This window comes from Stegostoma tigrinum, chromosome 15 (assembly GCF_030684315.1).
Source record: "Stegostoma tigrinum isolate sSteTig4 chromosome 15, sSteTig4.hap1, whole genome shotgun sequence".
Classification (NCBI taxonomy): Eukaryota; Metazoa; Chordata; class Chondrichthyes; order Orectolobiformes; family Stegostomatidae; genus Stegostoma; species Stegostoma tigrinum.
The window spans coordinates 15,883,481-15,896,382 of NC_081368.1; positions in this window are offsets into that span (position 1 = coordinate 15,883,481).

Sequence of the window (12,902 nt, forward strand, 5' to 3'; positions counted from 1 at the left end):
TCGTTGTGATCCTCACAGACTTAGCCTTTCTGACAAGAGCTGAAGTGGCAAAAATTGGTGTTGCTCACTTGCTAGTGAGAGGATGTGTAATTTGGAATTCTTGCTTCTCTCCGATATCTTTGTTTATAAAAAATAAACGTGTGGGTGTTGTGAGAAGACTTAGCTAATGTGCAGTTATTTTAGTTTGCAGTACCTGTTTTTTGGGTTCACATAAAGAAATAGTCATTGAAATTAAAAACAAGGGAACAGTGTTTTATTTAGTATGAGGTAGTGTGAGGAATTACAAATGGTATAAAAATCAGACAAAGGAACAGGAGCAAACCATGCAATATCTCAAGCCTTCTCTGCCATATTGATAAGATCACGGTTGATCTGCCCCAGGATTCAACTGTTTAAATAACTTTAGCCCAGGTTATGTTATAAAAGAAAGAATTCCAGATATCCACTACTTTCTGAGAGGATAAATTCCTGCGCATCTCAGTTTTAAATGAATGTTCCCTTATTCTGTAATTATGTCCCCAGCCTGAGATTTCCCACTTGTGGAAACATCTCATTACTTATGCTGTTTACCCCCTCACAATCTTGTATGTTTGCATAAAATCATATAAACTTCAATAACCCTGTTAAGTTAACCCCTTCATCTCTGAAATCAATCCTGCTGATTTTAATATGTCTTCAAAGCCAATACATCCTTAAACAAGGACCAAACTTACACATTTTAAAACTCCCTCCCGAAAATGATAATGGCCAAAAATCATTTTGATTTTACTTGTAGCACCTGTGTGCTAACTATTTGTGATTCATGCCCAAGACCAGCTAGAGCCCTCTGAGCTGCACTTTTTTACTGGAGTCTCTCCATTTAAAATAATTCAATCAAAGTGGCATGAACTCACTTTCCTACATGAAAACTCCATTTGTCAAGCTTTTTCCCCACTCACTAAACTATCTACAACCATACCACCCTCTGTTTTCCTTGGGTCTTGCACTACCTTTTACCTCAAGATAAAGTGCATCACTGCTCTCATTGGGTAATGCAATTCATGGTCTGTTCCATGCAGCAGCTGTGTTAAAATGTAATGGATACATTGCTCCCAAAATCATACTAAAAGCAGCTTCCTGGTCTTTTGATACCTACTTCTCAAATGCGCATTTGTAACAATCTGAAAATGTGTTCAACAAATCATAGTTTTAAAATGTAGAGAATATAAACCATTCAGTAGAATACTGAATGGAATCCTCAAGAACAAGTTTTGCTGCCTGACAATTTGTCACCATTTTCCTGTAAATCTACCAAATAGTTGTAACAACGTTCACCTGCCTGCTTTCTAATGCTTAAAATGCAGTATGTGCATGTGGGAATTTTCCTCTTCTGTAGAGTCAGGTTTCCTTCAGAATTGACTCCAAATGTAACAGACATCTTGTGGTGGTAAACAAATGTATGGCAGAAGTCATCATATTCCAGGATCATCTTTAGCGGCATATTTCTAAAAGCTCGATCCTGTTTCCTATCTTGTAGTCTGGCAGGACAACCATCCAGTTGAAATGTTGACTACTTTATTGTCTCTGAATTTGTAACCTGACCTGTTAAGTGTTGATAACTTTAGTATTTTTATTTTAACACATTTAAAATTTGTTGCACTACAAAATGCATTTATTCAATGGGCAAATCATAAGTTGGTTAGAAGTTCACGTTCTTTTTTGACATAGGTTAGCGTGTTTCACAGTTAATGTTAGAAATTTGCACTCTGCGTGAGAACTTCACCTTTTTCTTTAGGTACAGATATTCACGGTACATGGGATTTTATTAGAATGAATAGGTGTGAAGTGATGGAGTCTACTAACCACTTCATCTGACCTTAATATTTGTTTTCCAAGCTGTGGAAGATTTGCATTCGGTGTGTAAATTTGCTGCTACCATTGCTGTATTCTCAATATTTGTCCTCAAATTATTCATAGAAGAGCCAGCAAAAGAAACAGCACAACTGACATTAATATATTGTATTTCACCACTGTAACAGCTGTGAGCATTTATGATAAAAGGAAATTCCCTTTGTTTCTCTACCCCAACAAGACTTGCACCTTTGCAAGTAATAAATTATCTCCTCATCCTACCAAAAATGTATGACCTCATTTTTGTTGACCATCATTTTATTTCCATTTTTATAAATATATCCTTATGTAATTTGTTTCAATTCTCAGTAGTGAGTTCCACATTGTATTTCTCTCCTCCAAAAAAAGCTGTCGTTTGCAAATTCTGTTTTTGACTCTAAAATCCAAATTGTTAAATGTAGTCTGAGCAGCAGTGACCCTTGTTGAACGTCACATCAAATTTTCTGCTACCAATCTCAAAGGAAACAACAATTTATACTGCATGCAAAAGAGGTACAGATTGATTCAAGTTTTGCTATGAATAAGACATCTGCAAATTAATGATAGTTGTTTAAAAATTTAAGTGGGACAAAATCAAGAGTTATGATATGTTACGATAAGTTTAGTTGGAAAAAACATGAGTAAGAATCCAATATTATTATGCCATCAGTCTAAAAAAACTCATTGCTTTAGGTTCCCAGTTAAATGGCTCAATTTCTGCAGGAACTTACAAGCCACTGTGTTGGATCAAGTCATGTTTTTTAAAGAGTGGCAGATCTTAAGCCTTACTTATTACATTACTAGCCTTAAATTTCTAAACAATTCAATATGAATGCTTATGAAAATGACTAGTAAGTGTTCTCAGCAGAAATTGGAAATGTTCATTCTGTTTATAACAATCTTTCATTGCAACAGGTTTGTCTGCAAGTTTCCATTACTGTTCAACTGTTTGCTGACAAACATTTGGAGCTTCATTTTTGTCAAGACACTCTGGTCTTCTGCACAAATGATCATACAAACCATAATATGAGAGGAGGCAAATTTTCCCATCAAGATCCCTAGATAACGTCTAACCATGCAGAGCATGAACCTAAATCCCTGTAATGTGTGAATGATTGTCCAATATGAACAACTATGCTGCTTACTTCCTGCCCCCCAGATAAACCAGGCACCAAAAAATTATTATGTAAACTCTCCTGCAGTTCTAATAATGTGGAGATCCAAGGCAAAGACCATTACAAATCCTAAGGAAGACCTGATCAGGAGATAATGAGTATGAACACAAATAAAAGGAGACAATTGGGGTATTCACTGAGATTGTGACTGATCTGATTTTGGCCTTAAATGCACTTTCTAGCCTGACTCCTATAACCATTGACTCCCATGCCAATCAACTATCTATCTATCTGAACCCTGACAAATTCAATAACCAATCCTCTGAGTAAAGCAATTCTGCTTAGGAAATTCTTTTTCAGCTTCTACTTGTAAAAAAAATGATTAAAAGAGAAAAAGGGAGAAGATATGAATGTCAAACACTGAGCACTCAATTCACAAGCTCTTAATTACAATTGTGGCACTTGCTGAATTGATTGTAAATTATATTTTAATTTGAAAATCAAGTAAATAATTAATGAGAGAAAATACCTTCAATTGTTCATAATACACTATTTATACTGAAAGCATTGTAGTGTAAGAAAATTGACTCCAACATACTCTCAGTGATTAGTAATTACACAGATTAATTCATTTATCCCCCTTAATTTATTTCAAAGCTACTTTTTTAACCGGTCACTAAATAAATGAATTCAGATATTGCATTGAAATTATCCTCGTTACCTGCTGAAGTAGATGTAAAATAACTTTGGCATTATTCCTAGAAGAGAATGAAGTTCCTTGAGGTTTCGATCCAAGATTCTCTCTCAACCAACCATACCAAGAACAGATCACCCATCGTTTGTTTAATTGCTATTTTTGGACTTTGCTGTGTAGAATATGCCTGCCATGTCTACTAATTAACTGTGCCAGCAATTCAAATCAATCCGATGATCATAAAACATTTTACATGCACCAGATGAAACTACGTGCTTATTCATCCACTGATGGATGAACTGCTGATGAGATTTTGCAGTACAGACATCCCTTCCACAAGAGGGAGATGTGGCATATTCACCACATTCAATTCTTTGAAAAGACAGTTTCATGTAGATGAATGTATTCTATGCTTAATTTAATTTCAACAATGACAATTCAAAATTCTTCAACGGTTCTAAAGTATTTTGGGCTGTAAAATATATTACATAAATGTCACCTTTTAGTCTGATTCAGAATTCATTCACAATGAACTTTCCTACTATTCCGAAAATTCTGTTTATTAGCAAAATGATTTTATCAACATGATCAGTTTCTCCATGTATAGTTAATAATTTAGATTATGAAAACTGGCTACAAACCTAAGTGTGAATACACTAAATTGCGTGGGTAGGAGCTTGATGTTAACAAGAAGCATCGACACAGAGTGTGGAATAACAAGGGCATTAGGAGTTTTTCATTATTCATTCACAGAGTGTGTACATCACTGTCCAGATCAGCATTTACTACCCATTCCTAATTGCCTAGCAGGTAGTAGAGAGACGACCACAGTGCTGTGGGTCTGGAGTCACATGAAGACCAGAGTGAGTAAAGACAGCAGTTTCCTTTCCCAAAGGACATCAGCAACCAGTTGAGTTTTACCCCGACAATCAACAATGGTTTTACGGTCAACATTAGACTCTTAATTTCAGATTTTTTAAGCCATTCAGCCCACCATGAGACTGCATGACCATTGAATGAGACATGCCTGACCTGATAAAACTCAATTCCACTTTTCTTTTTTTTCTGCATAACACTGATAATCTTACAGATTAAAACATGTCTGTCTCAGCCTTGAATATATTTAATGACCCAATCTCAAAAGCCCTCCACGGTAAATAATTCTATAGATTAACTGCCTTCAGAGAAGAAATTCCTCTTCAACTCTTGTCTTAAATGTGTGACTTTTTATTTTGAGATTATGTTCTCTGGTCCTAGATTCTCTTACAAGGGGAAATAATCCATCTACATCTCCCCTGTCAAGTCCTTTAAGGATCTCATATGTTTCAATAAGATCACTGCACATTCTTCCATAATATGAGTAAAGGTCCAATCCACTCAACCTCTTTTCATAAAACAGTCCTTCCACAGCTAGTATCAGCCTCATGAATCTTCTTTGGACTACCTTCAATGCCAATACAGGGGCTCACACATTTACTGATTTATTAATACTCATACTCACACTCACAAACACTATCCGATATATGTTCAGTAAAAACCTGATATATGAACATTTCCTGTACTTACAAACCGCAGCTTTCCACTATCCTGCATATAAATCGATTTGCGAATGGACTCCAGAACAGAACTTGTTCACAACCTGCGGACTGCCTCTTAGATTAGGTGCCCAAAGCTGTTAACGCTATTCCAGCTGCGATCTGACTAATGTCTTGTACAGTTTTAGCAAAATGTTCCTACTTTTATATTCCATTCCCTTCGAAAGGCCAACATTCCACTTGCCTTCCTCATTACTGACGAAACTTAAATGCTGGCTTTTTGTAATTCGTGGACCAGGACTTCAAAATCCCTCTGTCTGCAGCATTCTGCAGTATTTCGCCATTTAAATAATAGTGAGCTATTCTATTCTTCCTGCCAAAGGGTATAACCCATATTTTCTCAAATTATATTGTGTCAAGCCGTCTCACTTAATTTATATATGTCCCTCTGCAGACTCCTTATCATCTCACTATTTGCCTTTCCAGTTATCTTGCAAATTTACCGTCAGTACATTCACTTTCCCCATACAAGTCATTAAATTATAGTATATTGTAAGTAACTGTGGTCCCAGCACTGACCTCTGGAGCACACCAAGTTGCCATCCGGTCAAAGGAACTTCCTATCTCAACTCTGTTCTCTATTATTAAGTCAATCCTGTAAACATGCTAATATACTACAGGTAGTTCTGCTATAACACGTGTTTCATTAATGCAAATTGACTGTAATGTGATTGATGAATAGTGGACACTGTTTGGATAAGACAAACCTTCTGCTGTGCATGTGTAACAACTTTCTACAGCAATTTCCCTATAACATGATTTTCTGTGGCAATTTTCTCTAGCACAAGGTCACACAAGAATGCAACTAATGTGTTATAGGAGAACTACCTGTACTTCCAATACCATCGACTCTTATTAAGTCGCCTAAGGTACCTTATCAAATACATCACATCCACTGCTGCTCCTTTAACTACCTAGCATATAACTGGACAGAATCCAAAGTTATGAAGTAGGAATAAGCAATCTAAATGATGGCATAGATATTGGATCAGATAGCTTATCTCAGGTACGGATAGGACACCAAGACTGTGGACAATCTGATACAGCTGCAAAACAACTGCCACAGAGAAGGGATGGGGGTCCACAGCTGGAGAGTGAGCTTTGTGGCAGGGACCGAAGAAAATGACTGCCATTTCCTCAATACTTTATTGACGGAAAATTCTGCCTGTCCAAATTAGAAGTTGGACTAAGTCTGATTATTTAGGGGCAGTGAAAGGATCAAGAGTTGATAAGGTAGAGCTGGGCATTATCATTGTACATATACCATTCTATTTGGGGCAGCACAGTGGCTAGCAGCACTGCTGCCTCACAATGCCAGGGACCCAAGTTCAATTCCAGTCTTGGGCGAATATCTGTGTAGAGTTTGCACGTCCTCCCCACGTCTGCCTGGGTTTCCTCCAGGTACTCCAGTTTCTTCCCACAGTCCAAAGAAATGCAGATTAGGTGGATTAGCAATATGAAATGCAGGGTTACAGGGATAGGGTAAGGAAGTATGTCTCAGTGGGTTGCTGGAGAGTCGGTGTGGACCTGTTGAGCTGGATGGCATGTTCCCACACTGTAGGGAATCAATATGAAAACTGACAGTGTTTTTGGAAGACTCAATCGATGAGCAGCATGCAGATGAATATGTAAAACAAGAGGGGCCCAAAGATAAATTCTTACGGACATCAAGAGCAATAATGTGGGAGCAGAAGAATAGCCATTGTAAGTGATCCTCTGGCTATGTTTAGATGGATAAGAATAGAACCAGGGAATGTAGCTCTACACCCTGCTAGACCAGGGGTGAGGCATTGGAGGAAGATGGTGTGGTCAATCATGTCAAAGATTCCTGAAAGATCAGGAGGGATGAGCAGAGAATAGTTTACCTTTGTCACAGTCACAAGGCATGTCATTATGATTCAACATTAGTCTTTTTGGCATCATTGCAGGATGTAAACTGATGGAAGGGATTCCAACACAGCCCCAAGAAAGCAAGAATTTCGTAGAGTAGAAGCAGAGAAACTGTTGAAAAATATGTTGCATAAACACACGGTTGGGTAAGTTAAATTATCAGGACAGGTTTCATCAATCTGATTTGCATTCTAACTCACTCAGTAAGTTGAGCAATGATCTAACAATGGAGGCCGGCACCACTACTCATGACTAGTACTTGATGTGCAAACAATTTGCAAACCATAACACCTGTCTGTATAAGGGCCGTTAAAGAACAAAGAATCAGAAGAACAAGGAAATAGAAAAGATTGCTTTATAAATTCAATGCTTGCAAGTAAGCAACATCCAGAACAATTTTAAAATAAGGAGTATCAGGAAGCAACATTTCAGACAAAGGACAGTGGATAATTGGAACCCACTTCCACAAAAGGTCGTGCTGTACTGAGTAAATTTAAATTTTCAAGACTGAGGCTGTCCTTTTGGATATTAATATCAAGGGATTTGAAATAAATTAACTTGATGTATAGATCAGCCAAACAGAATGAAGAAAATGATAACAAAGGGAATGTCCAATTACTGTTCTAAGGCTGCATCTTATATTTAGGAAAACACTGATTGGGAAGAACAGTTAGCTTCGGACAAGCAGGAGACTTTGCCATTAATTCAATACATGTTAGCAATTTTCTTGTTACTAATGAGTATATACATCATACATGTATCTTCAGAATTATAAGTTTTTGTTAACAGGTTTTGCAAAAATCACAAACCATGGCATTTGGCATGCCTGCCTCCATTGGTGAGAGCATTGGAGTTGGAATGTCCTATTGTGGCTGTACAGGACATTGGTAAGGGCATATTTGGAATACTGTGTTCAGTTCTGTTCACCCTTCTGTAAGATGTTAAACTTGATGGTTCATAATAGATTTACAAGGATGTTGCCATGACTGGAGAGCTTGAACTGAAGGGAGAGGCTGAATAGGCTGGGTTTCCCACCCCCCCCCCCCCCCCCCCCCCGCCCGAGTGTTGGAGACTGAGGAGTGACCTTATCAAGGTTTATAAAATCATGAGGGGCACGCTCAGAGATCAGGCAACACCAGGTTACAGTCCATTGGGTTTATTTGAAATCATTAACTTTCAGAGCATTGCACCGACTTCACCTGAAGGGGCAACATTTAGACAGCTTACGATTTCAAATAAATCACCAGGTCTACAACTTGGTGTCAACTGACATCTGACCTTGTCCACCCCAATCCAACACCAGCACTTCCACGAGGGGCATGGTTAGGGTGAATAGCCAAGGTCTCATTCCTAGAATGGGGGGGCAGGAGTCCAAAACTACAGAATATGGGTTTATGGTGAGAAGGGAAAGATTTAAAAAGAGGATCGGTAGGGTAATTTTTTCACACAGAGGGCAATGCGTGTCTGGAATGAGCTGCCAGAGCAAGTGGCAGAGGCAGGTACAATTGCAACATTTAAAGGCATCTGGATGGGTATATGAATAGGAAGGGTTGAGGGATATTGGCCAAATGCCAGCAAATGGGACTAGGGTAAGACTGGTCAATGAGGATGAGTTGGACTGAAGGGTCTCTTTCTGTGCTGTATGGCTCTGATTATGTGTCAAATGGAAATTCCTGTCATATCAGTTTCTGCACTATCTCTAATATGCATTTCTTCCATAATTTCTTCTAATTTTCCTCAGCCCTCTATCATGGTTTCCTATTCCTTCTTAGTTCCAGCTATAATCTAATACCAGCTGCATTGCCAATAATTTAGGTGCTCCTACACAGGGCCAGCTACAGCATTTGCATTACATAGCACAATATCATTACTGCTCGTTGGTCTTTGAAATGAAAGAAAACTGTCTCAGTTTTAGCATCTTCCATCCAAATATGTCTAGCCCAGGCAAGTGAGTAAAGTTCCTTTCACTCTGCTCCATTATTGCAAATTACCCAGTTCACCTTCTGGCGACCCCACCACCCAAGACATTTTTCCATCCCCACCCTTGTCTGCTTTCCGGAGAGACCACTCTCTCCGTGGCTCCTTTGTTCGCTCCACACTGCCCTCCAACCCCACCACACCCGGCACCTTCCCCTGCAACCGCAGGAAATGCTACACTTGCCCCCACACCTCCTCCCTCACCCCTATCCCAAGCCCCAAGATGACTTTCCACATTAAGCAGAGGTTCACCTGCACATCTGCCAATGTGGTATACTGTATCCATTGTACCCGGTGTGGCTTCCTCTACATTGAGGAAACCAAGCGGAGGCTTGGGGACCGCTTTGCAGAACACCTCCGCTCGGTTCGCAATAAACAACTGCACCTCCCAGTCGCAAACCATTTCCACTCCCCCTCCCATCTTTTAGATGACACGTCCATCATGGGCCTCCTGCAGTGCCACAATGATGCCACACGAAGGTTGCAGGAACAGCAACTCATATTCCGCTTGGGAACCCTGCAGCCCAATGGTGTCAATGTGGACTTCACCAGCTTCAAAATCTCCCCTTCCCCCACCGCATCCCAAAACCAGCCCAGTTCGTCCCCACCCCCCACAACCAGTCCAGCTCTTCCCCTCCACCCACTGCATCCCAAAACCAGTCCAGACTGTCTTTGCATCCCTAACCTGTTCTTCCTCTCACCCATCCCTTCCTCCCACCCCAAGACGCACCTCCATCTCCTACCTACTAACCTCATCCCACCTTCTTGACCTATCCCCTCCCTACCTCCCCACCTATACTCTCCTCTCCACTTATCTTCTTTTCTCTCCATCTTCGGTCCGCCTCCCCCTCTCTCCCCATTTATTCCAGAACCCTCACCCCATCCCCCTCTCTGATGAAGGGTCTAGGCGCTTTTGTGCTCCTGAGATGCTGCTGGGCCTGCTGTTTTCATCCAGCCTCACATTTTGTTGTCTTGGATTCTCCAGCATCTGCAGTTCCCATTATCACTGATAAAAGTGAGGACAGCTTTATGCTGTGAAGCTCTTCTGACAAGACAGCACAGGACGGCCCACACTCTTCTCAGATAGTGTCATTACACCTGCATGAGGATACTATTTCAATAACAACTTGCATTTATGTAACACCTTTAATGGAATAAAACTCAAAAGGAATTTCACAGGAACATGAGGAGACAAAATTAGGCACCATTACACATAAAAGGATATGATGTCAGATGAGCAAAGATTGGCTAATTGTGCTGATGAAGATTACAAGAAGACGGAGTTGAGAAATATGAAAACAAAGAATTTTACATTAAACAATTGGTTGACTGGAAACTGTAGATTAAGGAGCACAGGTATAGATGGAGGCAAGGCTTCATGAGATTAGAAGTTTTTGTCTTGTCGTCCTGAATGTTCTTTGAATAGTGGTCAGTTTCTTTTGACATTGAGACCACAACCAGATAAGTAAGAGGTCTACAGTGCAGAAAACAAAAATTCAGCTCATGGAGTCCGCATCAGTTAAAAACCACCTACCTAATTTAAACCCATTTTCCAGCTCTTATACTTCTTGGTATCACACGTCCATATGTAAACACTTCTTAAAAATGTTATGAGGGCTTCTGCCTTTACCATCTTACAGACAGTGACTTTAAGTGATCTAGGCAGATCCGACTCATTAAACCAATTGTTCACTGAAGATACTCAGTCTGCCTCCTGGGACTTAAGAAAATACATTTGTAGTATACCAGACGGAACAATTAAGGCAAAAAAAGACCAACAGTGTTAGTGAGGACAAGGGAATGTGACCATCAATAGCTGCTGAAGTTTCAATATGAATTGAAGGCAAAAACCAGCACAATGAGAATTTATGTGGTAACTTACTTCAGGTAGGATTTCCTTCTCCAAGAAATGCAAAAGAGGCTTGGGAAGGGGAATGACAGTAGAGAACGATACAATAAAATGATTCTAGATCATTTCATCAGTGATAAAAACAAAAACGGGAGCAAGAGCATGTCCATGTATGGGTATTCATTCACAGGATGAGTATCACATTTGCTGTTCATACCTAATCGTTGTTGAGGCGGTGTTGGTGAGTTACCTTCTTGGAGCACTGCAATCCATGTGCTGCAGATAAATCTACGGTGCTGTTGACTCAGCAGTAGTTAAGGAAAAACACTGTAGTTTCCAAATCAAGATGGCATGTGGCTTGGAAGGGAACTTACAGTTGATTGTATTCCCACGTCTGCTATGCCCGTCCGAGTTGGGAGCTACCATGTGTTTTATCGGTGATATTAAAGGTTAGAAAGGGAGAGATTTCAGAAAGAGGAAGGGGGTAAAAATTCAGTGCAAATAAGAGCTGAGATGGAGGTTGGAATCAGAGGAAGAGATGACACCCAGGACAGGGGTAAGAAAGCAGAGAAAATACCTCCATTAGAAATTGGAATATTATCTGGATGTGACAGAGAGGAACTTCAAATTAAAGGTATGAAAGGTGAGATACTTCAAGAAATTGGTTGAAGAACAGAGGGACAAACTAAGTTAAGATTTAGACACAAGACTACACCACCATCTCCATTTCTCCCACTACTAACAGGATAATACTGAGATAGTAAGAACTGCCGTTGCTGGAGAATCTGAGGTAACAAGGTGTAGAGCTGGATGAACACAGCAGGCCAAGCAGCATCAGAGATGCAGGAAAGATGACGTTTCGGGCCTAGACCCTTCTTTTTTTGAAGAAGGGCCTAGGCCCGAAACATCAGCTTTCCTGCACCTCTGATGCTGCTTGGCCTGCTGTATTCATCCAGCTCTACACCCTGTTATCTAGGAGAATACTGAACCCACTTTACTGTCCATTCTCCTTATTTTACATTATGCTAGAAACACAGAAGTTAAATTGACTAGGGAGAAATTATGGCATGGAACACAGATAGTCAAGAGGAACTCAACTTCCAAAATCAGCTGCAGTTCCAGTCCAAACTTTCAAAGAATATTTTGCTGAAGGAAATGGTTAAGTAATGCAGTCAGAAGTACTTGTGGAATGTTCCTTCATTTAAAATTGCATGGTGTATAGTTTCCCTAACTTACACATAGTTGACCAAGTGAGTTTTTATGGTTGTATGGTTCACTTTTTTGCCATAATAACTGTGAAACCCAAACCTGTAATTGTAAATGCATATTCATGAAGCTCTGCAATAGTCACGGCGAGGAAGGAGTGGGAGTTGCAATTAAACAGATTTTTAAAAGTTAATTATGTTAACAGCATTTAAGAATTTGAATGCCAGCAAAAAACAGATCAGCCTAAAAAAAAAGCCCATAAATAAAACTTGATTAATACCAGTTGAGAGCTTTCAAAAAGCTCCCAGGCTAGAGGTTACTGAGATAAGGAGGGACAAGGCCACTTGGAACCAAATCTAATGAACGATGGATAGATTTGAACCTCAAAGGCATGTCACTTGATTAAACTAACCCATATGGCAGAAATATTTCAGCTCATTCATCTTGAGTTACGTATAAAATCTGGAAAGCAACCTTTATTGCTCTCTCCAGCCCAAGAAAAAACAAATGAATACTTTGAATGATCACAAACATCAGAAATAATACAACAATTAGCCTCAGCACTTCCAGGCTTGGTGTGGAGGAGAGGAACGTGTCATAGTCCCCATTTGTCCCATACCTGAAATGTCCCTGAATGTGAAAGGTCTGCTGACAGACATGGTGCAGTCTTGTTTATGAAGATTATTATGGGCTTTGGAACCAGCCAG